Source organism: Chamaea fasciata, unplaced genomic scaffold (genome assembly GCF_029207755.1).
Source record: "Chamaea fasciata isolate MVZ Bird 193981 ecotype frontalis unplaced genomic scaffold, bChaFas1.0.hap1 SCAF_8, whole genome shotgun sequence".
Lineage (NCBI taxonomy): Eukaryota > Metazoa > Chordata > Aves > Passeriformes > Sylviidae > Chamaea > Chamaea fasciata.
Window position 1 is genome coordinate 5,161,230 of NW_027094093.1, and position 23,806 is coordinate 5,185,035.

Genomic DNA, 23,806 nt, shown 5'->3' on the forward strand with positions numbered 1-23,806 from the left:
CAACCCCTGCCTCAACAGCTGCAGCCAGCTCTGCTCTCCTCATAGGGCTGGAACTGCTGCCTGCCCACAGGTAAAATAAGCACAGCTCATCCCTCCACTAGACAGGCTATCAAATTCTGATTGCTGAGTCCTGCCAGCTGCACTTCCAGAGGTGCTCTCAAAGGAGCATGTCTGCCTCTGGTACAGCAATCTACACTTCCAAATTCCTGCGGGGATCCCTTGCTGTGCCCTTTACTCCCAGCACCCTTATTCCTACGTGCTGTTCTTCCTCCTTTAAATACAACAGAAAAGGCTGAGATGCCCAAAAGCAAACAGTCCAAATGGATCATTTTCCTGTCTGACTCGGATCTTTGCGCTGTGCAAAGCTCACACCTCCTGCTGACTGGTGGACCCCAGGCATAAAACCTCAGCAGTGTGTCCAAGAGATATAATAATTGATGTTATCAAGAAACTGCTGAGCTGCTGTGTCTGATACACTGCCCATAAAGCAGTCACTTCCAACCAGCCTAACACGCCACCCTGGATCAGCTGCTCACTCCCTTCACAGCTCTGAAAGATGCTCACTCAGTTTAGGTCATTTGGCCAGAATTAGTTGTCTCAGCGCACTGTGCAAAGCTGAAGCCCTTTCTCTCCCTCCCTCTCTGGTTATACTTCCTCCACCTTCCCCCGAAAAGAATCAGAGCAGAATGCTGCTCAGTCCATCCACTCCCTTCTGTTCCTGCTGCCCATTAGCAGCAAAAAAGCTTTCCTTTGTCAGATTTGTTGGTCTGTGACTGACAAGCAATTACAATAAGTAATTTCATTTCAGTGGAAGATAATAAAACGTGATACCATAACTACCCACAGAGCCCCCAAAGTATTCATGTTCACTTTAATAAACCTGGTGAGATGCTGTTAATCTTGACAGAGGCTGCCCAGCAGGTGTTAGGGAGCTGAATCTTCATATCCTTTCACTGTTTGATGATCCTTCCACAGGGAAAGCTTCAAGCTGTTAAAATGCAATGGCCCTGCTCTATTTTTTAATTACATTTAGTTTATTAGAGACACAATCAGATGCATAACTAATCCTGGAGCCTGCCCTACCTTACCGAGAGGGAAAGGGACATCTGACTCATTTAGGCTCTCACAATCTTGGATGTGTGGAACAGTTTCCTTCTGGGAGACAGAGACATTGAAAGGAAATACACAGCAGAGGGGGAATTCTGTTGCTTTCAAAAACACATGATTTTTACTGATATTTCTCTGTCCTGCCTAGGGACATCTTCGACACAAGTTCCTTTCTTTTATCAGATGTTTCTCCCAAAGCCAAGATGTGCCAAGGAAACGTGGGTGCCCTTTTGCTATTTAAAATTCAGTCTACCTGTTTCCTCTGGACCAGAGAATAAATAAGCTGCATAAGGGTGAGGGGATAGATGCACTTGGTGGCAAAAAATATAGGCCTACCCCTTTAGAAAAACTGCCTTTTCCAGCACTGCAGAAACATTAGCTTCTCTTGAAATGACACCCCTGGATGCACAAGAGGAGGAGCAGGGAGAAAACAGAATTTGCACCAGAAGCACATCAGTGTCTCAACAGTGAAGTGATGCTTTGAAAGTATCTTTGAAAGCCTGGGTATTTCTCAGCATATGCATCACCTCAGTGCACATCTGACCAATGCTCCTGCTCCTGAGCAAGCAGAATCCCATCCTGCTACAAGAGCAATAACAAAACCAACCCCTCAACATCCTGCCAGCGCTCCAGAGTGGATCATTAAACACACAGGATGTGCTGAGTCCAGAGAGGAGCCTGATGCCTGATCTGTGCAGAGGGAAACAGGGAGAGGGAGCAGGGTCCAATCAGGGAGGTTTCCACAGCATCAATGGCACTTTTTGTGACAAACCTATTTGCAAAATTTCTGTAGCCATAAACACACAATAGTGGAGGTGAGAAAGCAGAGATCTTTCTTGGGGAGGGCTAGTTCAGGGGCTGAAATGTGAGGATGCTCCTTTTAAATTAAAGGGAGAAAGCCAAAAGAGCTACTCCCAGCTGAGGCAAATGAGGCTAGTGCTGCTAAAACTTCCATGTCCACTTGAGAAGCCAGAGCCTAGCTACAAAATAAACTGGAGGGCCAGCATGTTCCTCATCAAAATCCACAAGCTCCTCTTTGATAGTGTCTTGTTCATGTTAAATCCACAACTGTAATTAAATTGTTTTCTAAGTTCTTGAGAAGTAACTGAAATATTTAGAAATGATCCAAGGAAATCCCAGGTTTTCTTCTGCTGCTCTGCGAGAGGATTTCTTCCCCTGCTACAGTGTGGAGTCTCATCCCATGGGAGACAGTTCCCTGTGAACTTCTCCAGCATGGATCCACTCCCATGAGCAGCAGTCCTGCCAAAACTGCTGCAATGTGAGTCCCTCCCTAAGGCAGACAGTCCTCCCCAAACTGCTGTGGTGTGGGTCACTCTTCCAGGGGTGCAGCCTCCAAGGACAGGCTGCTCCAGCCTGGAAGCACAGGGTCCCTCTCTCCACAGGATCTCCCACTGGAGCACAGCCTCCTGCAGGCATCACCTGCTCTGGCATGGGCACCTCTCCATGGGCTGCGGGTGGATCTCTGCATCCCCCATGGATTCCCAAGGGCTGTGGGTGGATCTCTGCATCCCCCATGGATTCCCAAGGGCTGTGGGTGGATCTCTGCATCCCCCATGGATCCCCAAGGGCTGTGGGTGGATCTCTGCATCCCCCATGGATCCCCGTGGGCTGTGGGTGGATCTCTGCATCCCCCATGGATCCCCAGGGGCTGTGGGTGGATCTCTGCATCCCCCGTGGATCCCCAAGGGCTGTGGGTGGATCTCTGCATCCCCCATGGATTCCCAAGGGCTGTGCATGGATCTCTGCATCCCCCATGGATTCCCAAGGGCTGTGGGTGGATCTCTGCATCCCCCGTGGATCCCCAAGGGCTGTGGGTGGATCTCTCCATCCCCAAGGGCTGCAGGAGCACAGCTCTTTCACCATGGTCCCACCATGCAGAGGAATCTTGGCTCTGGCACCTGGAGCACCTCCTCTCCCTCCTTCTCCACTGACCTTGGTGTCTCCATGTTGTTTCCCTCACATGTTCTCACTGCCTCCTCTTCTCTGACTGAAAGAAAAAACTACTTTGCCCTACTTTGTTTTGATTTTCTCCTTAAATCTGTTACCACAGAGGTGTTACCAACCTCTCCCACTGGCCCAGCTTTGGCCAGCAGCACGTTCATCTTCAGAGCCATCAGGGACTGGCTCTGCCAGACATGGTGGAAGCTTCCAGCAGCTTCTCACAGAAGCCACCTCTGTGGCCCCCTGCTACCAAAAACCAGGCTGTGCAAAACTAACACAGAAAGGCATGTGTATCATTTCAGTCTTCTATTCTTCAACCAATATATGTGCAAATCCTGTGGGATTTGAAGGGAACTCATTATTTGTGGTGAACACTGCTCTGAAACACACTGCATACTTGTCTCAGAGAGTTAATTCCCCTACACTCCTGTCATTTCTTTACAGAAAATGAAGCTTTAGAAGAGAGGAGTAATAGATCTGTCCAAGATAGCTGAGCTGTGTTTTTCTCCAAACATTTCTCAAAGCAAAACTACCAAATGTTCCTGGTATTGTCTAGAAATCTACTTATGTTACATCATTAAATATACTTCCCCTTATTCCAGAGGGTCTTCTTGAGTTTGCATAGTGAAAATGGAAAAAATTAACTTCTGTATTTACTTCATATTGAAAACCTGGGAAATAAATAACCTTGGGCTTTTTGTCTTCCAAGAAGAGAGGTGATGTAAGAACAAGCTAAGTGCAGCTGACTTACCTCAGTCCAAACCAGAGAGCTTCTTGCATAAAATAAAAAGGTCAAGAGTATAAAGATGTGATCTCGATGGGGAAGAGAGCCAAGAAAACAGTTCAGTATTTAAATAGCTGATTAAATAAAATATAATTAGGGCTAAGTTGGCCCCTTTCCCAGAGTTCATAAACGCACACAAGGAATCTCCTCTGGGGGCATGCAGCCTGACACGTGCCTTGGTTAAATCAGGCCATTTAAACAGCTGACCTTTTTTAGTCTCAGCTTCTGTTTGTTCACCCTCCTCAGCCCTCTCTGGAGCTACCCTTTCATACTGCTTGCCTCATGTCTTCCCCACCTTTAGATGTGTCAGGAGACAAATTAAATAAACCAGAACTACAACAGAATGAGAAGTTCCAGAAAGCCTTTGTTGTAACTCATTTCCCAGGTCTGTGGAGCAGCAGCCTGACTCACATTGCCTTGGAGGGTTTGGTGAGCCCAGTTCCCTAGAGTTTGGAAATCCCAAATTGTAGAAGACAAAGCTGTTTTGAGGGAAGCATTGCACAGAGCTAACCCAGGCAGGTATTTGATCTGCTCTCATCAAGCTCCCAGGTACTCCAAAGGCTCATTTTGCATCACTCCAGTCAGCTGATGTGCTCTCTGCTTGACTGGCACCAGTACCCCACTGCTCTGCTAAGCCTGAGGAACAGATTTTTAGCAGCAAATTAAATCACTTGAGCACAGCCCACCCCAACCTGTTTCACAATTTCTAGACAGGTGGGTTTTATTACATTAGCCCATTCCTCAGGCATAGAGTTGGCTTCCTGTGTTGACACTGACCATATGGACATATGGTCCATATGGTATGGAGCACAGGGAATCCCACATTTAGAAGGAAAAATTCACACCAGTAAAGAACCTGCAGATGCCAGAGAAAAAAATAGGTGAAGAGTAGGATGGAGAGGTTGTAACTGCATTTCTCTCTGCTTAAAAAGACTAAAGTCTGATTGCAAAAAACTTGAAGTCAATGAGAGTCTTTGCACTGCCTACAGGAGATTTTGAATCCCAGTTTGGTTTGGGAAGAAGGGGGAGAATTGCAGTGATCAAGACTTTTTTCTCTGAGGTGAAACGTTACCTGTAGCTCGGGCTCTAGAGCTAGAGGTAATGAAAGGACAAATTATGCTGCACTGCTCAAGGATATACACACATTTACCCTGCACAATGTGTTGTGCAGGAGGCACCTCCCTTCCAGGTTTGGATGTTTTTGTTTAATTCTGATTCCCAACAAAGTTCATTTGAAGGAGAAAAATATAAATTCAGAACATAACCTCCCATCCAAATATGTGGGAAATGTGTCCATCCAGTAAGTCCAAATTCTAGTCAAACATCACCTCCCAGTTTTTCTCAATGCCACAAATATTGATTAAATACATACATTCATACTGATTTAGTCTTAAATATTGCTCCACGTATTTTGCACACATGGCTGTTTTCACACTCATCAGAACAATACAATATCAAACACTTTGAGAGGGACACAGAGTGAACAGAGTCCTAAACAAACAGAGGAATTCTAACTGTGTTGTATAAGGGTAATGGAGAGGATTTTGTACGTTTTGTTTCAGAGATCCTGAGAAATGTCTCAGGAGTCTTTATTATCCCCATTACAGCAGCAAAGATGAATCTGTGAGATGGAAGGCCATGAACAAAATGAACATAAATATTGTGGAGCTACCTAAGGTCAGAGAATAACTCACAGGAGCCTTACCAGAGTTGCCAGGTTTACCGTGTGTTTCTCCATCCATCTTGTATAACATTCCTTTAAATTGTATCTACTGAATGTCAGGACCAGGCTGCCCACATGAAAACTTACCCTCCTGGCCGGTAGTTTTGCACTCACTTAGTCTTCCTTTCAGGCCATTATGGCCCCAAGCTGGAAAGATCAGAAGAAACTGCTTGGAGATTTCAGTCCATTAGTTTAAAGGCAGAGAGTAAGATGAATGGAAGCTCCTATTCAGTGGCTAACTGGGGGTGCCTCAGGACCTGTGAGCAGGCAATGTCATTTGCCAACATTATTTACAACCCTGTCCTTCTGCAATAAAAAGATGGAGTTCATCCTTCAGCTCCAAGAGCACAGGTAATAGCAGGGCTGCCTCTCAGCTGTGACCTTTCAGCTGCCTGCTCTGCCTCACCTCACGAAGCTCTGTCTATACTGCCTGCCCTGAACACAGTCCTGGGGATGGTCCCCTCACAAGTCTCACTCACAGCACCCAGGCTGTGACATGAAGACTCTGTGATTCAGAAGGAAAATGCTCAGAAAAAACGTCCTGGTGTCTGAGCAGCTCAACACACCGTGCTGTGATATAAATCCTCTCACTCACCGCCACCCTAGATCAGAGACTCTGGACATCAGCACCGGGCAGAAAAGGAATTAGGTGGCGTATAGCTAATTGATCAACTATTTAGGCAGCCTAAACTCTTTTAAAGGATGAAAAGGTACCTACTTCCACTGACATCAAGGTGCTGGTACTGTATCGTGTCTGCAAGGGCCCAAAGACATGTTTTTGCTGGCACAATCACAAGGTTTGGCAAAATCATGCTGAAGTCTCTGATTGTTTCCATCCTCCTGAGTTAGAGAGCTTTTGGGTTAAGAGGAAATCTTCCAGCTGTCTAAGTACAAAAAAGGCCCAGACCACAGCAGTGTAAAAGAAGAAGACACAACCACCCACCTTGCTCCAGGCTTTGGCCGCCAGCCAGCCAGTTGGCTAACGTATGAAGAGATTCTTTTGAATGTCTGTCTGTGCCAGACATGAAAAAATGACCACAAGGATATTTTTGTGCTAATTCTCTCACTCATTCAGATTCTTTCTCCTTACCCTTCCTTCCACTTGGTTATTCTGATATGTTTTTCAAATGTGTCACAATTTTCTCTGTGATTGACCTCTCCTATGCTCCCACCAATTTTTTTTTTTTTTTTTTTCTATCTTCTCTGCCTTCTTATACTTTGTAAGGAAACTATTTCCCTGGAACTATTGTCCAGAGACTCAAATGTTCTAATGAACACTTACCTCCTCCAGGGTTGCAAGAGATTCTGATTTCACCGAGGGAGAGGGGCTATCCTGAACATGAACAGACCAAAATAGTTCATTCACGACTATCCCAATTATCCTCAATTTCCATGGTTCCCTACTCCAGTATATTTGATTTGTCCTGGTACCCTGTGGCACTGGAAGGAGGGAAGCTGGTATCAGAAAGCATGAAAGATGAGGTGGGTATTCCCACCTCCAGGACAAGCAACACCCTTTCCAGGCTCCTGCTCCCACTGTGGGGCCGTGACACCTCTGCCACTTGCCCCTTTCCCAGAGGATGGCAGGTTACAAACCCACTCAAAACACCTGACAGCACTCTGACCCAGTTTTCAACATCTGACAAAGAGAGAAATCAAGACATACTGCTTTCACCTTCCCCACTTGAGATGGAGGTAACCCTGTCTCTGTCTCTCTCCCCGCCAAGAAAACACCACATTTCTAAACCCAGGCAATGACAGACTGCATAATGTAGATTCAGCATATTTTGCAATATATCTTGACTTACACATCAGCATAATGGTGCTCCTCCTCTCAGGAAAAGATTCTGATTTCCCAGATCAATCTATTCACAAAGGTGAAGAGAACTTCCTTTTAGCCCTTTAACAAAATTATCTCGGTCATCACAAGATCAGCAGCAGGCATCGGTTCATTCCTTGCAAATTTGCAGAGTTTGCTTTTTTTTTTTTTTTTTTTTTTTTGTATGTGTGGTTTGCTTTAAACCTTACTTATATAAGGCTTATTTATCACAGCCACACGGTCTAATTCATGTATATGTATTTAGTATAAAAGCATTTGAATTAATGTTCCCAGCTTGTTTACTTTGAAGGACTGAATGCCCCCTCAGGAAGACATATTGATCTTAAAGGAGGCCATTCTCTGATGAACGCTGGTGCCTGCAATATTTATGGCATCTGAAGCCTTCTCTCTCCTCTTGATCTTTTGAAAAGAGATCCCAAAGGAGAGTGACAAAGCCTGGAGAGTGGAGGAGGGAGAAGAAGTACAAGAGGGGTCCCTTTGCTCTGAGTGCAACATCAAAATGTAAACAGGAAGGTGATCAAGGACTGCGGTCGTTTCTAAATTAAGCATTCAAAATGTATATTAATAAATATGAGAGGAAAAAACCCATTGAGCCAACTTTGTAGAGAATGTTAAAATGGAGGGAAGAAAAAAAAGATCTGCAGCTTTGTTCAGTTTTGAAGCTCAGTTCTGCCAATTTAGGGCATATCAGCTGTGGTATTGAGGCCAGTCAGAAGAACTGATGTCAATGGAAACATCAGAAAGCAACTCCTGCACAGTCTAGCACTTGCCATCTTTTTAATTATTCCACACAGCCATATTTCTTATTAAAAATAAAATATTAAATACTTTTCCAGCTTCTTCAGGACTGAGTTTGCACTCCATATGAGCTGAGAGATAGAGGAATGCACACTTGATAACCATGTGATGTTCTTCCCCCTTCTATATCCTGAAGGGAAATCACAGTTCCTGGCTTGGTTTCTGTTTCCATGGCATATTAAGGAACAGAAAAGGCAAAACACAAGCTGAAGGATCTAAAGGCCAGTAAAGGCTGAGTCGAAATATGTCACTGAGCCACTGTTTTGTCCATACTCATTTACTGTCTCAAGCATTCTGCTTCCTCACCATAAATTGAGGGAATATGTTCTCCTTTTTATCCTGAAGTTATAATTCAGGAGCAGGTGTCTCCACCCACGTGAACAAAGAGCAAAGGCCAAGGCAGAGAGCGAGCAGTTTTGCTGTTGGGGTGGTCTCCACTGCCTGGGGGAGCTGCCTCCACACTTAGCTTGCTTTATTATGTGCTGGAGGCAATCCTAGGGCTGTTCCAGCTCATCCATACGTGTTATCTAGGGATACAGCTACATTAGCGTATGTGCAGAGGGCAAGCTCTGCTGCTCCACCACCAGCCTGTCCTGTCATATTCCCATATAGGACATGGGAATACAGATAACGAGCAGGAAAACATCACTTTCTCCCATTTTGGAAGGAAGTGCTGTGATCTTCTGCAAAGCAGGTAATGAGCAGATTCCTTTGCACAGCTCTGTTGAATGGATGAGGTATGTGAAGCTGCCAGCTCTGAGCCGTGCCTGCCCCCCAGCCTTCCCTTAACAGAGAATTTATTTTTCACAAAAGTCCACGTGAACATGAGAAACCAAGGCTGACCCATGGATGGGAAAGATGAGGCCAGGGGCCCAGTGTAAAATGTGCTGTTTTCAATCAGAAAGGTGTGCTGCACCTGGCTAAAAAAAAGGATTTGATGGGAGATTTGACCAAACCATATTATTTTTAGGTGTAATATGATGGAAAAGGCAAATATTCAGGAAATAGGGGGATTAAAAGGCATCAGCTTTGAAACAGGTCTGGGAACTTTGACTCATCAAAAGCAATCTGCATCTGATTCTTCCTTGTGGGAACAGGGGATGCAGATGGGATGTCCAAAGGGGACAATAAGGGGATAACAAGGTTCTGAAGATCTAGTCCAGAATAAAAATGTTGATGATGGCACACAGGCTCCTCTTTGTTCCTTTTTCAACCAACACCCAGATGTACCTGCCTGCTCCAAAGATTCTCCCAACAGATTTACCCAGTGGAACAGATTGCCCCAAGATATTTTGGAGGCCAATGGCAAAAACTTTTTAGGAAGCTGTGATGAAACCTATTGGACACTTGTGTGGGTGATTGCAGCTTGTGTGCACTCACAGCAATACATATCCTCAGCTACAAACCCTCAGGTGAGTCTTACAAAGGAAATCGCTCTAGTTAGGCACCTGGAGATGTCATTTGTCACGTGTCCTGTGCTGACCTGCAGCTCTGCATTCCCACAGCTGCACCCAGCAGCCCCCACAGAGGGGGCTGTAAAATGTGTACCCAAGGCTCCTCTCCAAGAAAGGTTCCTCTCAGCTGGGCAGAACAGCACAGATCTCTGTGGCTAAAGATCAAGGGGGAAGGGCAAAAAACAGGAGCAAAGACTGATGCCTGTCAAAGTCACCACTGCCACTATCCCTGATTGTGGCAGGGCTGGGATTTCTGCATTCATTTTGCTTCAATGTCAGCACGAGGGGAAGTGTAGAAATGTGTCGTCAAGAACTTTACTGGAGGAATTAAAATAACCAATTTCAGGTTAGCTTTTTGTTTAGTTACTTGTGGCATCCTGTCACCAAAGGGCCTCTCTTGGCTGTATAAAGCACTTCCTTGGCTTAGTCACGTGGAAGATAGACGTGAGAGCACTTCTCTCATCAAAATGTTTGTTTTAAGGATAGATCAGAAAGCTGAACCATGACAGAGGCTCAAGAGGAGAGATGGCAAAAGGAGTGTTTACCAAACAGCTCAGCATTGGAGACATAAACGGACATTTGAGCTCATTTCACTGCATAATGTTATTAGTTATATGAAATTAGACTGTCAAATACAGCTCTATAAATGCAAGGGGAAAGCAAGAGGGCAAAAAGGAGAATGAACACACAGGGGACAAATCACTGTCACTCACAAAGGAGTGCCTGGCAGACTAAGAATTAAGTTCACTCCTCAGGGCAAGCCATCCCCAGCTGTTATATAAATACATTTTAATGCCCCTGTCAAGAGTACAGCAAGAAAAAGCCAGCGTTCCCCAACACAGTGTGTCAGGTGTTCTCTGTCATTCACAGAGCTTCAAAGAGCCGCATTTCTATTGCAGTTTTGTCACTTCTCCCTGTAGCAGTGCTCAGGCAGCTTCTCTGGGCTGGAGGGAGCAGGCGGTGAGTGTGGAGGGCAGCCAGGGGCAGGGCAGCAGCGCCCGGTCAGTGGGGTTGGTGCCACGCTCCCCTCGCATGGCTCAGGCAATCGGGGAATCTCATGGACTCCTCCAACCCCCTCTGGACTCTATTGCAACACCGGCATTTCCCGGCTGCTTGGCTTTTCCGCACGGGACTGACGGGCAGGAGAGGGCAGGGGAGAGCTGACAGAGCAGACCTCGCTCAGCCTCCACCAGGAGCTCTCGCTTCCCAGCACAGCCATTCCCAGGGGGAGAGGTGAGGTTCAGCCTCAAGTCCCGATCCCCAGAACATGCAGTTACCTCCTCTTCCCATTAGTCCAGGTCCTACTGCCTTCCCTAAGCTGCAGCGTGGTTACAAACAATTTTGGGGTGACTGTGAGCCAGACTGGAGCCAATCTCTGCGAAAGCTACTACTTTATTTTTCGTTTTGAAGAGCCCTGCAGCACTTTCTTCAGAAATAAATGCCAGGAGGGGATTTCTCCCCTTGCTGTCACACAGCTGACAATGCTAACGCTGTCAGTCCTAAACACCTTCTCTAGCAAAATCAGAATCATTACTCCAAAATTGGCTCTACTTGAGATGAGCAGCTTTCAGACACAGTTCCATCAGCTCAAGAGGAGTGCAATCACGTCCCACCTTGTAAATGCACTTTTGGATTTCTGCTGCCTTTCCCTCTGAAACAGGAGTTTTGGCCCCAGCTAGTCTGTGATCTCTGAGCAGGTGGGAAATACATGGTGTGCAGCACACAAGAGACCAGGGAGAAGGATATGATATGATAGAGCCATGAATAACCAACTCAAATGGGAGACTGTGAAAGAGGAGCTTATTTCAAATGCAAGCATTTTCATGGGGGTTAATGCAAAGCAACCCACAGCCAGTGCAATCCAAGGACCCAGGCTTACAGGGAGAGACAGGTTTTGTGCGCACCCTTTGGGCACAAATCAGTAATTTGTTCTCTTCTTGGCATCAGGCCAGTGGAGGACATGGCACACCCATCCCTGTACTCCCAAGTTGTACCAGTACAAGAGTTTGCAAAGCTTTGCTTTAGCCAGAACACTGAAACAAAACAAAATCGCAAAACCACTAAGCCTGTGAAAGTCACTGAAACCCTTCTCACCCAGTGAAGAGTGTAGCCCCAACAATTCCTCAGGTGACAACAAGCAGGAGGTAGCAAACATCACTTTCACTACCAGAGAAAGCCAGCATCAGCACCAGGCACAGAGGCACAGCCCATTCCTTGGCAGGCAGGTGTTGCCAAGGCCCCACCAAGTCACTGATGAAGATGATAATAGTGCGTTTGCTGCTCTTGTATCCTGACTTCTGTTACTTTGCTGATGTGAATATCTGACCTGGTACAAACTGGCATCACCTGCTCCAAAGATGGACAATACCAGCTACTGACCCAGTCCACAGGGCTGCCAGGGCTGAGGGACAGAGGCATCCTTTTAAATCAGAAAGATTTTGCTTCTATGATTTGTTTCATTCTCATTTTGTTTCTAAATGGCTCTTGGTTTCCTGCAACTGCTTCAGCAATAGCTCACGTACAGTTACATGCCAAGCTCCCACAAAACACGTTGGGAAGAGCTATTTCCCTGGGCTCAGCAGCCCCCGAAGGGAAGCATCTGCTGCTGGGTGCTGTGCTCATCCCCCAGTGATGCATGGGCCTGTCTGAGCGTGGGCTGCGCTCCAGTGCTCACCCCCTGCGAGGGGCACCTTCCATCAGCGGCGGTGTAGCAGCAGCTCTTTAACAGACAGTGTGGGATCTCATATTTCTGGAAGCACACGCCTGCGATTTACAACCTTCTAGCCAGCAGCACCACAGCACAGATTACTTAATCCATCATTTCCAGGAGGGGAAGGCGGTTGCTAAGGCACAGGGAGGTTTCAGTTGGGTGAGACTTGGTCCTTTTATAAGTAACTGCTTCAGACAACACACAAAGCTTCAACAGCAGCAAAACTGCTTCCCCCAAACCTGAGACCTCACCCTGTCCCTTCCTTACCTATACACAGCCAAAGACTCCCATCAGAAATACCACACCAGTGATTCCACCTACAAATGCACACAAGACACAGAGGTGCCTAGAGAGTTGGCCTTATCTTCCTGAACTTAGGGACAAAATTCCATGTTACAAAAGAGTTTCCCTGTTCTCAACCACGTGCCGTTCTACTGTCACAGAAACACAGAACCATTTAGGTTGCAAAAGACCTCTAAGTCCAACCATTCCCCCAACATTGCCAAGTCCACCACTAAAGCGTGACCCCAGGTGCCACATCAACACAACTTTTAAATCCCTCCATAGGTGGGTACACCAACACTGTGCCAGGCCTTGATAATCCTTTCAGGGAAGAAGTTTTTCCTAATATCCAGTCTAAAATAGCCACCACTGATGATGGCGTAACAGCCTAAATGATTTCAAATTGCATCTCCATTTGCTATGAATATTAACCAGCAGCACAATGAGAGGAAGAAAAGTGTTTTCTAGAGATATATTTTCGCTTGAGAGACCTGGCCACAAGGCTGTTGAAATGTCGGATGGAGGGAAGAAGGGGAGAGGGATCATGATTAGCCTGACTCTGTCTGTATCTTTAAGCATATCAATGAAGAGCTTAATGGAATCATAATGAACATGTTCTTGGGTGCGTGTGCTTTTCCAGCAGGCATTGCAGCTCTTGTGTAAGACAGACAGCTCCATCTCCTGGGATATAGCTCAGCCCTGGAACATCAACAGAGGCCTTGAAAGGGCTCATCTTTGTTTTCTGTTTTTTCCCCAGTGTTGAAGAATCCCCTGTGAAAGTATTCAGTCATTGTGTGGGAGTAGGAGGAAGGAGAACATATTTTACTTTTTTAGACAGCAGCTTTTTGGAAATGTCTAACACAACAGTGCCAACAACCAGCTTGCAGGCTTGGGGTTTAGAAAGACCATCATTCATTGGTTCATTCCAGTGGTTCCAATTTTTGTCCCTGGATTTCCCACTCTGGAGGGCACTGTGAGGCAGCCAAATCACTGTCCTTTCCCTGAAGGAAGTCAGCACTATGGTGAAGCTCCCAGGGAAGTTCCCCTCGTGGTCTCTGCTGGTGGGGTTTCCCAGAGAAAATCAGAAAAAAGCAGGTGGATGCCAAACTGGAAGCTTGTGGGACTTTAGGATTTTATCACTTATGCTGCAACACTCCAAGTCACTTGGCTCCTGAATCTGGGAATTCATGCAAGGCTCACAATAAAAGCACAGGGTTTGGCAAAGAATTGGTGGCTGAAATCACAATATTAATCCAAATACGTAGGTCATATAAACGTGAAAGTCAAAATAAAATACATTACAAGAGTTAAAAGCAAAAATTTATAACAAACTATGGAAATGGTCTAAAAATACTTGCTGCGAGTACTTGTAATGAAATAATGACAAGATAAAACTGCAGCTCTTTTTATTAGACAATATTATTGAGCCCTTACGAGGACAGTGTCTAGCAGCTTGAGGGCAGGACTCAGTTCAAGGCATGCACATTACACAGCATACATAAATTCCCTCTCCAGGCTGTATATTTGGAGGTGTGGCCTGAAGGGCTTTTCCAAGGAAGGTCTGTTGATCAGTGCTGCTAGGGACCTGCAGAGCAAAGCTGTGCACCCTCAGGTGGGACAGTTTACCCCAGAGCCTCCCCAGCCACTCCCTGGGGCTGCCTTTCAGCATGAGGAGACCTGGGCTGCAGCACCAGCCCACGCTGGGGCTAATGAATGAGCAAAGGCACAAGGCTGGGGGATGTTAAAAGGCAAATCATAAAAGAATAAAATCACTCTATAGCTTAACAATAAAAATGGGCATATAAAGGAGGTTCAGAAGAGATTGCTACTTTGTTCTAAACCAAGTCTGAAATTAGGTGGAATTCATCAGGCAGCTTTTGGGCCAGAGATACAATAAATGCTGATGTCCTTGTTACATCAGGTCTCTCATCTATTGTTGAGAATAGAAAATGTAAGCTTATCTACAGTGTATCTTTTCCCTTGTTTTTTGTTTCCACTGCTTTTCTCTGTGCTTTGAACAATGATTAAATTAAATGATGCTATAGATAATGCCCTCCTTATACAGGTACCCCACAAGTGGAGTGGTGGTGCTCTGAACTTGGCAAAAATAAGCCACGGCATTATATGCTGCAGAGGGCTGATCAGCTCATGCCAACAAAGGGCAGTGACACGCTTGGGTGACAGAAATTGCCCTTAAACCATCTTAACTATCTGGGGAAGGAGAGCAGAAGGTAAGAGGAAAGTGTGCCAATGTGCAAGAAAACAAATTTATTGCTTTCTCCAGAAAGCAGCTTACCACATCTCTAACAGCTAATAAACAGCTTGCTGTTTTCTTCCACTGGACTTACATCTTTAGTAGGATAAGAATTTATGTCTACCCACTTCTTAAGCATTATTTTTAAAATGTGAACTCCTCTTTCTCATTTCAGAGACAAGGAGGATAGAATATAGAAGCTCCAGAATGAGGTTTTCCCAGAAGTTCTTGCTTCATATCATCTCGAACACCAAAACTCAGACTGAGATTTCAGGAAACCCAGGTCTGCTGAGAATCCCAGAAGTCTGGCACACAGGGACAGAGCAGGGCTGTGTCTTGTTCCCTGAGAGCCCTTGTCTTTCTCATAAGGTGCACTGCTCCAGAGCGAGGTGACACCGCCCTCACACTGGCCCTCAGCACCTGTACACCACACTGGCCGGGGAGAATGGAGGTCGGGAGGGAACAAATCCATCCAGAGTCTGCCACCAATCATCTCATACCCTCAAGTGTGAGGTTTAACAACCCGTGTCATTAGCTTGTCTTGCTTCAAAAGTAGTTGTTCTGGGTTTGGTCTTTCCAGTGGATTTTTCTCCCATCTGCTACCTGGAAGAGGGACAACGCAGGGGCATGGCCTGACAGACAAATGGGGCCATTAGAAACAGAAGATGTAGCCGGGTGCCACAACATTCCATTGAAATTCCCCTGGCTGGGGGCGGGTTGGGGGCGGTACCGAGAGAAAAAGATGAGGGGGCCGCCCCAGAGGCTCGGCTGGGTTTTGCTCGGTTCTGTTTCGGGCTCAGGGGATGAAGGAGCTGTTTGCCTCCTTCCCTGCCGCCCAGCGCCCAGAGCTCAGGACCAGCACCGAAACGCCAGGATCGGCTCTGGCCGGACCCTGTGCCCACCATGCGCTGCCGCGGCTACTCACTCTCCGTCACCACAGAGATCCCGGCCTGCTGAGCTTTCCCTGCACTGCAAGTCTGCTTGTTCTTTTTTTTGTTTCCCAGCCATCTGGGGGCTCCAGAGCCGACGCGTGGGGTGTCCCCTGACGGCCCAGCTCAGTGCGGGAGCCCGGCAATCGCCGCCAGCTGCCGCCCGTGATCTGGGCCAGGCCGCCATGGCCGCGTCCCCTCAGGGCTCTGCACGGCGCCCCCTGCAGGCGGGGAGGACTCACCGCGCCTGCCCGGCCCGGAGCCGGCAGCGCCCCTGGTGGCCGAGGGCGGAACTGCACCGGGGGGAAAGGGCCTGAAGAGCGGGAAGAGACGGTTTGGGGGTTCCTGCTCCTGTTTGTTGCTGCTGCTGCTGCTGCTGGGGATTTGTCTTGCACACATGCATTCTAGTAATGATCTGTTATTCCTTTCATATCTTTGCATGAAAGCCCCATAATTTCAAAGTGATTATAATTTGGAGGGAAGGGGTCCCAATTTCCATTCCAAGGGAGGCTCCTGCCTTCCTTGGCAGACACCTGTCTTTCAAACCAAGACAGCAGTGTTTTAACAAACAGCATAAAAAGATTACCATACAAGGTCATTATCTCCAGGCTAGAAGGAAAAGAAAGAGGTTAATCAGCTAGAAATTAATAAACAAAACAAAAAACCAAACAATAATACAACCATGGCCTAGAAGTGGGTAAAGCCAAGTGTAGTGCTGGGTTGGAAAATGTGGATTTAGAGCAAACTTTTAAACTAATGTGTCTAAATTAATGTGCACGAAACAATTGTTTAAATGAATAGTGAAATTCTCTTACCCCATCCTTAAATAAATTGCAAGACTTTTTCAAAACAAGAAGATGTCAATATTGGTAATATAGATAAACATGTCTCCAACAAGAAACCCCTGTGGGTGTAGTCATCCTGGGCAGTCTGTTTTGTGGTAGCCTCTAAAAGTGAAAAGAGAAGCTCCTTTACTCTCTTGACTTCACAATCCATCAGTGTCTGCGGAAGCCTGGCTCCCTGTGGGCTTCTACCACAGCTCATTTCCCACGGCACCAGTTAGTGCTTCAAACACACCACCAGGAATGAAAAATGGACAAAGAAATCAGATTTGCCAGTGCTTCTCATGCCAGGCAAAAGAATAGGAAAGAGGAAGGGAAGGAAAAACCTTCCTCCATTGTCAGGGTGTTTGCGGGAGGAGGGAAGAGCCAATATGTCTCTTTTTATTTCCTTGGGAAGGAGGGAGTTAAGGGTGAGAGCTGATGCTGGTGCCAAGACACTGTGTGGAAGGGGATCCCTGCTAACGTCAGGTTGGAATTACTGCTGCACTGCCTTGCCAATGCCACCAACGTTTCCTACTTGCAGAGACAGAACTAAACCACATGAGATGGGGTCTAATTAAACTACTGTGTAGTCTCTGAAATATGAGTGCATCCCAAGACTTTAGCTGCATATCCTGATGTATCAGTCATAGAATCAGAGAAGGGTTTTCCCATCAGAGAATGGGCTGGAAGGGAAAATGAAGCTCATCTTGTCCCAACCCCAGCCATGGGCAGGGATACCTTCCACTGGACCAGGTTGCTCAGAGCCCTGTTCAGCCTGGCCTTAAACACTTCCAGGAATGAGGCATTCACAGCTTTTCTGTGTAACCTGCCTCACCAGCCTCACAGGGAAGAACTTTTTCCTCATATCTAACCTAAACCTACTCTTAGTTTGAATCCATTCCCGCTTGTGCTGTGATTGCATGCTCCTGTAAATAGGCCCTCTCCATCTTTCTTGTAGCTCCTTCACATACTGGAGGGCCAGAGTTAGGACACCCCAGAGCCTTCTCTTTTCCAGGCTGAACAATCCCAATTCTCTCAGCCTTTCTTCCTTGTGGGATCAAAGAAGGACTGCCTTGCAATCTCAACAAAACCCACCAGCACAGCTTGTGACAGAAAATAATGAAAATCAGATCTTGATCAACCAGGAAGCTACCCAAATGTAAAGAGAGTGGAAGTTTGGAAAAGAGCCCCCAGCAGACACATCTCAGCTGACTGAGCAGTGGAAGGTGTGGGAATAATAAGACCCTTCCAATCCAAACTATTCTATCCTTTATGCCATGGGCTCTAAAGTGTCTCTGCTCTGAGCCACAAGCAAAAAGAACTGGAAGAAATTTCAGCAGTATATAAGAGCAAAAAAGCCATCTGGAACATCAAGTCTGTCCCACCTTATTTCAGGGAACTCTAGACATGATATGGGACTGTCTCAGAGGATTAGGCCAGCTCACCTCAGCCATGGGCACACTACAGGATCATACCTAGAAAAGACTCCATCCCTTCCCAGCTCAGCCTTTCTAATAGGAGCTGGAAGTCTTTTCCCTATGCACTGTTCTTCAGTCCCTATACATGACTCAGTACAGTGAAGACAGACATCACTTCTCCAAAACCTGCAGTCCTAAAGATGCAGCAAATCATGTACCATAGAGCAGTTAACACCTTAAAAATCACAACTGACTACTGAAAGTGTTGGCTACTATTTCTGGAAGGCAATTCCTTGCTTTGAAGTACCTTGTTTAAAAAAATAGCAGTTTTCCCTCCTTTCTGTTGATACTTGTGACAGTAGGATCTCAAGGTCTCAATTACTCTGCTGTGCTGAACCCCACAGAAATACCGTGTTGCAGTTACCCTGAAAGGAGGCACTTAATGAGATTATTGAAAAGAGTAATCAGGCAGTAGGTGAAACACTAATCTCTGGCTATTTGGCATTACTGACTCTAAATGACAAGCTGAATTATTTTTCTATTGCATTTATTCACAAATCCATACAAGCTTTTTATCCTTACTTCAAAAATAGTAGTGTGCTTCAGAGAATTCACACCAGAGGTCACTGTGGCTGGAACTGGAGATATCAACACTCCAAGAGTGGAGTCAATGGACTGGTGAACATGGACAACTGACTCAGTAGGTCTTCCTTAAGGAACCTTGTCTTCCTTGAATTGCTCCTTTCCAAGTCAGTTCAAGAGATGGTGGTATGTTCACAGACACTACTGAGCAACAGCAACATCCCCATTTTTTCCATGCACTGTTTTTCACACTGATATTTTCCCTGGTGGGAGCACCTGTGTTTGCAGCTACAGGGAAACTGCCAGTTTCTCCACAATCCCAAAGTGCCCTGTGTTCTCAGAGGCTGAGAGCACTTTAGTGCCCATCAGTAAAAGAGCTGTTTACACTGGTGGAAGCAGATGGGAACAAACCTAACAGAAGGGCAACAGGACCTGCAAGACAAGGACTCTCATCCAGAAGCTTTCACAGCCAGCCAGTGAAAAAGAAAGGGGAAATTTAATGAAAAACCTCAAACTGACCTGCACGGTGGAAGATGTTTCTCCTATCTCTATAGCATCAAGTATATGGCCATAGAGGAGTAAAAGTAAGAAACTACACGGTCTCTAGAAATCTTGACAAGAACAGCGAGTAGAGGAGTCTCCATCTACTGAGGGGAAGTGAAGAGTGAGAGGTAATGATCTGTCTTTGATCTATCTTGCCTGTTCACAGGCAGGACATGTATCACAGTTCCTGCACCTGATGGGTCTGCTCCCTCCACAGTTTTCCTTTTACAGAAACAAGAACCACCACCAGGTAGATAAGCACTTCATTATAGCACATAAACAAGAACCAAAGGCAACCAGACCAGTTTTCCCATTAAATGCATATTGTCCCCATGAGCCTGAAATGAAGGCCTGGGTCTGAATGTATTGTTGACAGGAATCCATTTGCAGAGGCATCAATTATTATGACTGCAATAAATCATTTACAAAGCGCTGTAAATTCCAAACAGAGTTGAACAAACACAAGGCTTCATCATAACCCATTTCTCTTACAGCCTGAGCTGGGCTCGGAAGAGGTGCCTATCTTAAACAGGATTGATTGGAGGTATTGTACTCAGGGACCTGTACTCTGGAAAAGGGCTAAACTTTGTAAAATAAAGGGTAAATCAAGGTTAAACCTCATTCAGGCAGTTGCAGGGCTGCAGTGTTAACCTGCAGCAATGCCTGAATTTGGAATTTAGAGCTGGCTTGAGAATGCCTAAAGGGGAGGTCCAGATACACCTCCTTTACCATGGGGATATCGTGTACAGAAGAGGCTCTCATCTCTGGGGATGATCAGGAAACTCCATTGGCATCTTCTGCCTGGCCCTGGAGTGTCACTGTGCTAACCAATGGCTGTGTTCAAATCACCTGCACAGGGACAGCTCTGGCCAGTGGGAGTTTCTCCACCAGTATTAGGACTCAGAACTTCTCACTGCATCTTTTAGAACCAAAACTTGGGACAGATCCTGTGAGTGGTGCTGTGTGAAGGTTTCACAAGTAATGAGCGTTAAGGAGTGAGAGCCTGTCCTGCGTCCCTGAGCCACGAGTGACACTGCAGGCTGCCAACACGAGGGCAGATCCTGCTCCAACTGCTCCAGTGCTCCTCATTCTCATCCAGCTGCTGGAACCCACTGCTGTGAGCAGGCTTTGCAGACTGTGGGAGCTTCTTGAGCTCAGCCATTATTTTGCAAATCCCTTCCTGACAAATAAAATTTAAAAAAAGCAATAGGTAGATGGCACAAACACGAGAGAGCAGCAAAATCAGCTCACCCGCTTAAGTCAGTTGGTCTTTGGGATATATTTTCTCTGCCAGACTTTTATTTTGAGTCCTGTTGTTCGCTTTCCCTTTCTTTTCTGGGCCAAAAAGCTGCTACTGGTTTCTCTGAGTCTGAGTACTGCTGACTCCTTTGTCTGAGCCAGCCACATTTGGAGCTAATTTCTGCCAGTTTTATCCACTGCAAGATCCACAGAGGCATTTAAAAATTTGCAGCAAGCCACAAAGGCCTTGTTGATCATTTAGCCAAACCCAGGGCTCTCTGCCCCCTTACCCACACCAGACCAGAGTGACTCCAGCAGGATGAAAGGTGACGTGACTCAGGTGGATCCGGCCTCCTGCCAGTGAGATTGCAGCCTGATCTGCAGGTCTGAGAGGCCATCTGGCCCAAGTACGAGCCCTGGACTTGATTTCACCTCACAGGGGCATCACTGGCAATATAACAGAGCAGAATCAGGCCTTTTGGAAGCAATGAAAGCTGAGATCCAAAGTCGCAGGACTTGGCATTGATGCTTAATCACTGAGCCAGCAGTGATTTTCTCATGCAGACATACCTTGAAATCATCCCCTGTATGCTGGCAGGGATTTGGAGAGACGTGCTGATATATTCTGCAGTATGCCATATATCATACTTCTGTGCCATTTAAAGAATTGCTATATCAGCCAAATCTCCGCAGAGCATTAAAAATATAAAAGAATTTATAAATATTTCACATTCAAATTCTCTGCTAACAGTTTGCAAACGTCCTGATGTAGCATAATGCAGTTGATGGCTAATTAATTTTCCTCGGGTTGGGAGTATATTTATCAAGTTGTCCCATCACCCGAGTGTTGGGGGCAGTAATGGCTTTCTTTGGGGTCCATGTATGGCACGTAGTCCAACAGATTCCTGGCCCACAACCTACCCCTGATGCTTAGTCATTGAGCTTATTACAGATAAAGGATGCTGGGGGGAAAAAAAAAAGAAAAAAAAAGAGCGAGCAATGGAAGGGTAGGCTTTCATGATGAACAAAGGCTACTGAAGACATCAAGAATGATTCTCTTTCTCCCTTTCATTGCCCCACAGGAACCCTCTGCCATGAATTACTTCCAGGCTGTCAGTCCATGTTGCACACATGCTCCCCTGGCTAAACTGTGAGCCTTGGGCTGTGCATCCCGTCTGAGACAAGGAGCTTCACCTTGTCACTCTGCTTCCAGCCAAAACGAGCAAACTGTGCTCTCCTACCATGGACAATGAGGGGGGCTGCAAGGGGGCTAGAGTGTTCCCAACAAAGGACAATAAATGATGCTATTTTTACCAGAAAAGGCACAAGGATAATAGATTTTCCGTCTGTCTGATTCACATGAAGGCACGTGAAAGACATTTTGTTTCCCCATTTTCTTTCTGTTCTGCTGGATCTGAAAGCATGTCTTTCCATTTTGCCAGCTGGTTTCCTTCCTGGGGTATGTTTAAGTTATTTGTGAAGGAGAAAAAGGAATTCACAACTTGCCTTGCTTTCCTAAACCCAAAATAAATTCTAAACACATCAGACCTATTCCTCACTGGCCCCACCTGGCACAAGATGAGACAGTAGAGAGGGTTGATACTGGCCTCTTGGCTTGGAGCTACAGAGTTAATTTGGCATCTGTGGTCTTGTAACCCTTTCCCTGAGATCTCCACAGACACAGAGCTCAGGGAAGGCTGAAGGAAAGCAGGAACAAGGACATTCTGGCCCCTTTCCCTGCCAGGCTCAGCTTAAAAGGTCAGGCAAACATGGTCGACCAAATTACTCACACGAAGAGCTCGAGAAAGAGGAAGTCTTTACTCAGCTCACATTAGCTTTGGGATCAATACCTGGAGAAGGCAACTTCCTATCTAAACACAAACCTTCTCATCTTCCACAAGCCTTTTGAAAGCATGTCCTTTCAAGCTTGTGGAAAAGTCTGAAAGTACAGAAAACTTCTATCAAGCTCGATCAGTGGGAACCCCTAGAACAGAAAGAAGTAAACCAAAGCTCTTGCCCACAGGCTGGGAATCTTCCAATTCAGGCTTTTGTGACTCCCACCCATCTGCACTAATACAATAGCAGGGCCACGCTTGGCTCTGTGGCAAACTCAAATGTGGTTGGCAGAAACGGGGAAAGAGATATGATTGTGTTTCTCCAGGGAAAGTTGGTCATTAGGAGGGTATTATCTGGATAGTGGTTATATAAACTGTGCCTGAATGGGCTTTATTTACAATAAGAAAAATTGCCAGAAAGCGATCAGAACACATGCGGTCTGATGAAAAGGCTGCACTTGAGCAACATGAAAAGCCAATAATCTGTGAGGAAGTAGCTGCTTGATAGTTGGGAATTTTAAGCAGGGATAGTGCTGGGGGGAGGGGTATTTCAAATCTAACCAAAACATCAGTTTCAAAATTTCTCAGCAGTCCCAGACCTGGTGTGAAATTAGGAGTACAAACAGGGAGAAGGCTGCTGCAGCCCATGGGTCAGGTTCAGACCTGATTTGAACTTTCTGCAAACCCATGGTGTTTACAGTAGTGCATCCCCTGCCCTTTGGCATGTGACCACTTCACACAGGCAAATCTTACCCTCACACATTTGCCACCAAGGAGGTCAAACACACCTGAAGGAAGGAATCTGCATTTTTAATGCAGCGGATTTCCTTTTCATGAGCATGTTCCAAGTCTCCTTGAATATGTATGAACTTGTGATGACCATCTGATTCCCATTCCGCCTCTTTCCCCCACAGTTTTTAGACTCCATCACAGAGAATCAGAGCTTTCTAGCTCATTCAGTATATGAAAACTAACTCTTGATAAGCCTTGTTTTCTTTTCCTTTCTGCTACATGCGTTATATGATGTAGAGATGAGAACTGCCTGCAGGCGTCACTGTGTGGGCATCCATGGATTTGTACAGCTGCACTGAGATATGACCCCTATTGCTTTCCCAGCCCTGACAGTGTTTTGGGGTTTCTGCTAAGCATTGGCCCAAATTTTCATGAGGCTTTCCATCGCAGCCCTCATCTCTGCACTGGTAATGGACAACTCAAAGCCCACTGTTTCCCATAAGATCTTAGGTCTGTTTTTATCTTAAAGGCATTATGTTACACTGTGTCGTACCTCACACTTCACTACTCAGTCACTACCTCTCCTGAAGATATTCACAGGTTTCATCCCCTATCCTGAAGAACTCTGTACCACCAGAACAGACAGGCCCCTCCAAAGAGAGACTGCTACCTTCCCAAGACACACATTTCAGATAAACAATGTGGAAGTTTTTTTCTCCACAAGACGTGTGACTTCTGGACGGCAAAAATTAAGCAGGATGAATGCTACTGCAGAGCTCTGATCCCTGAG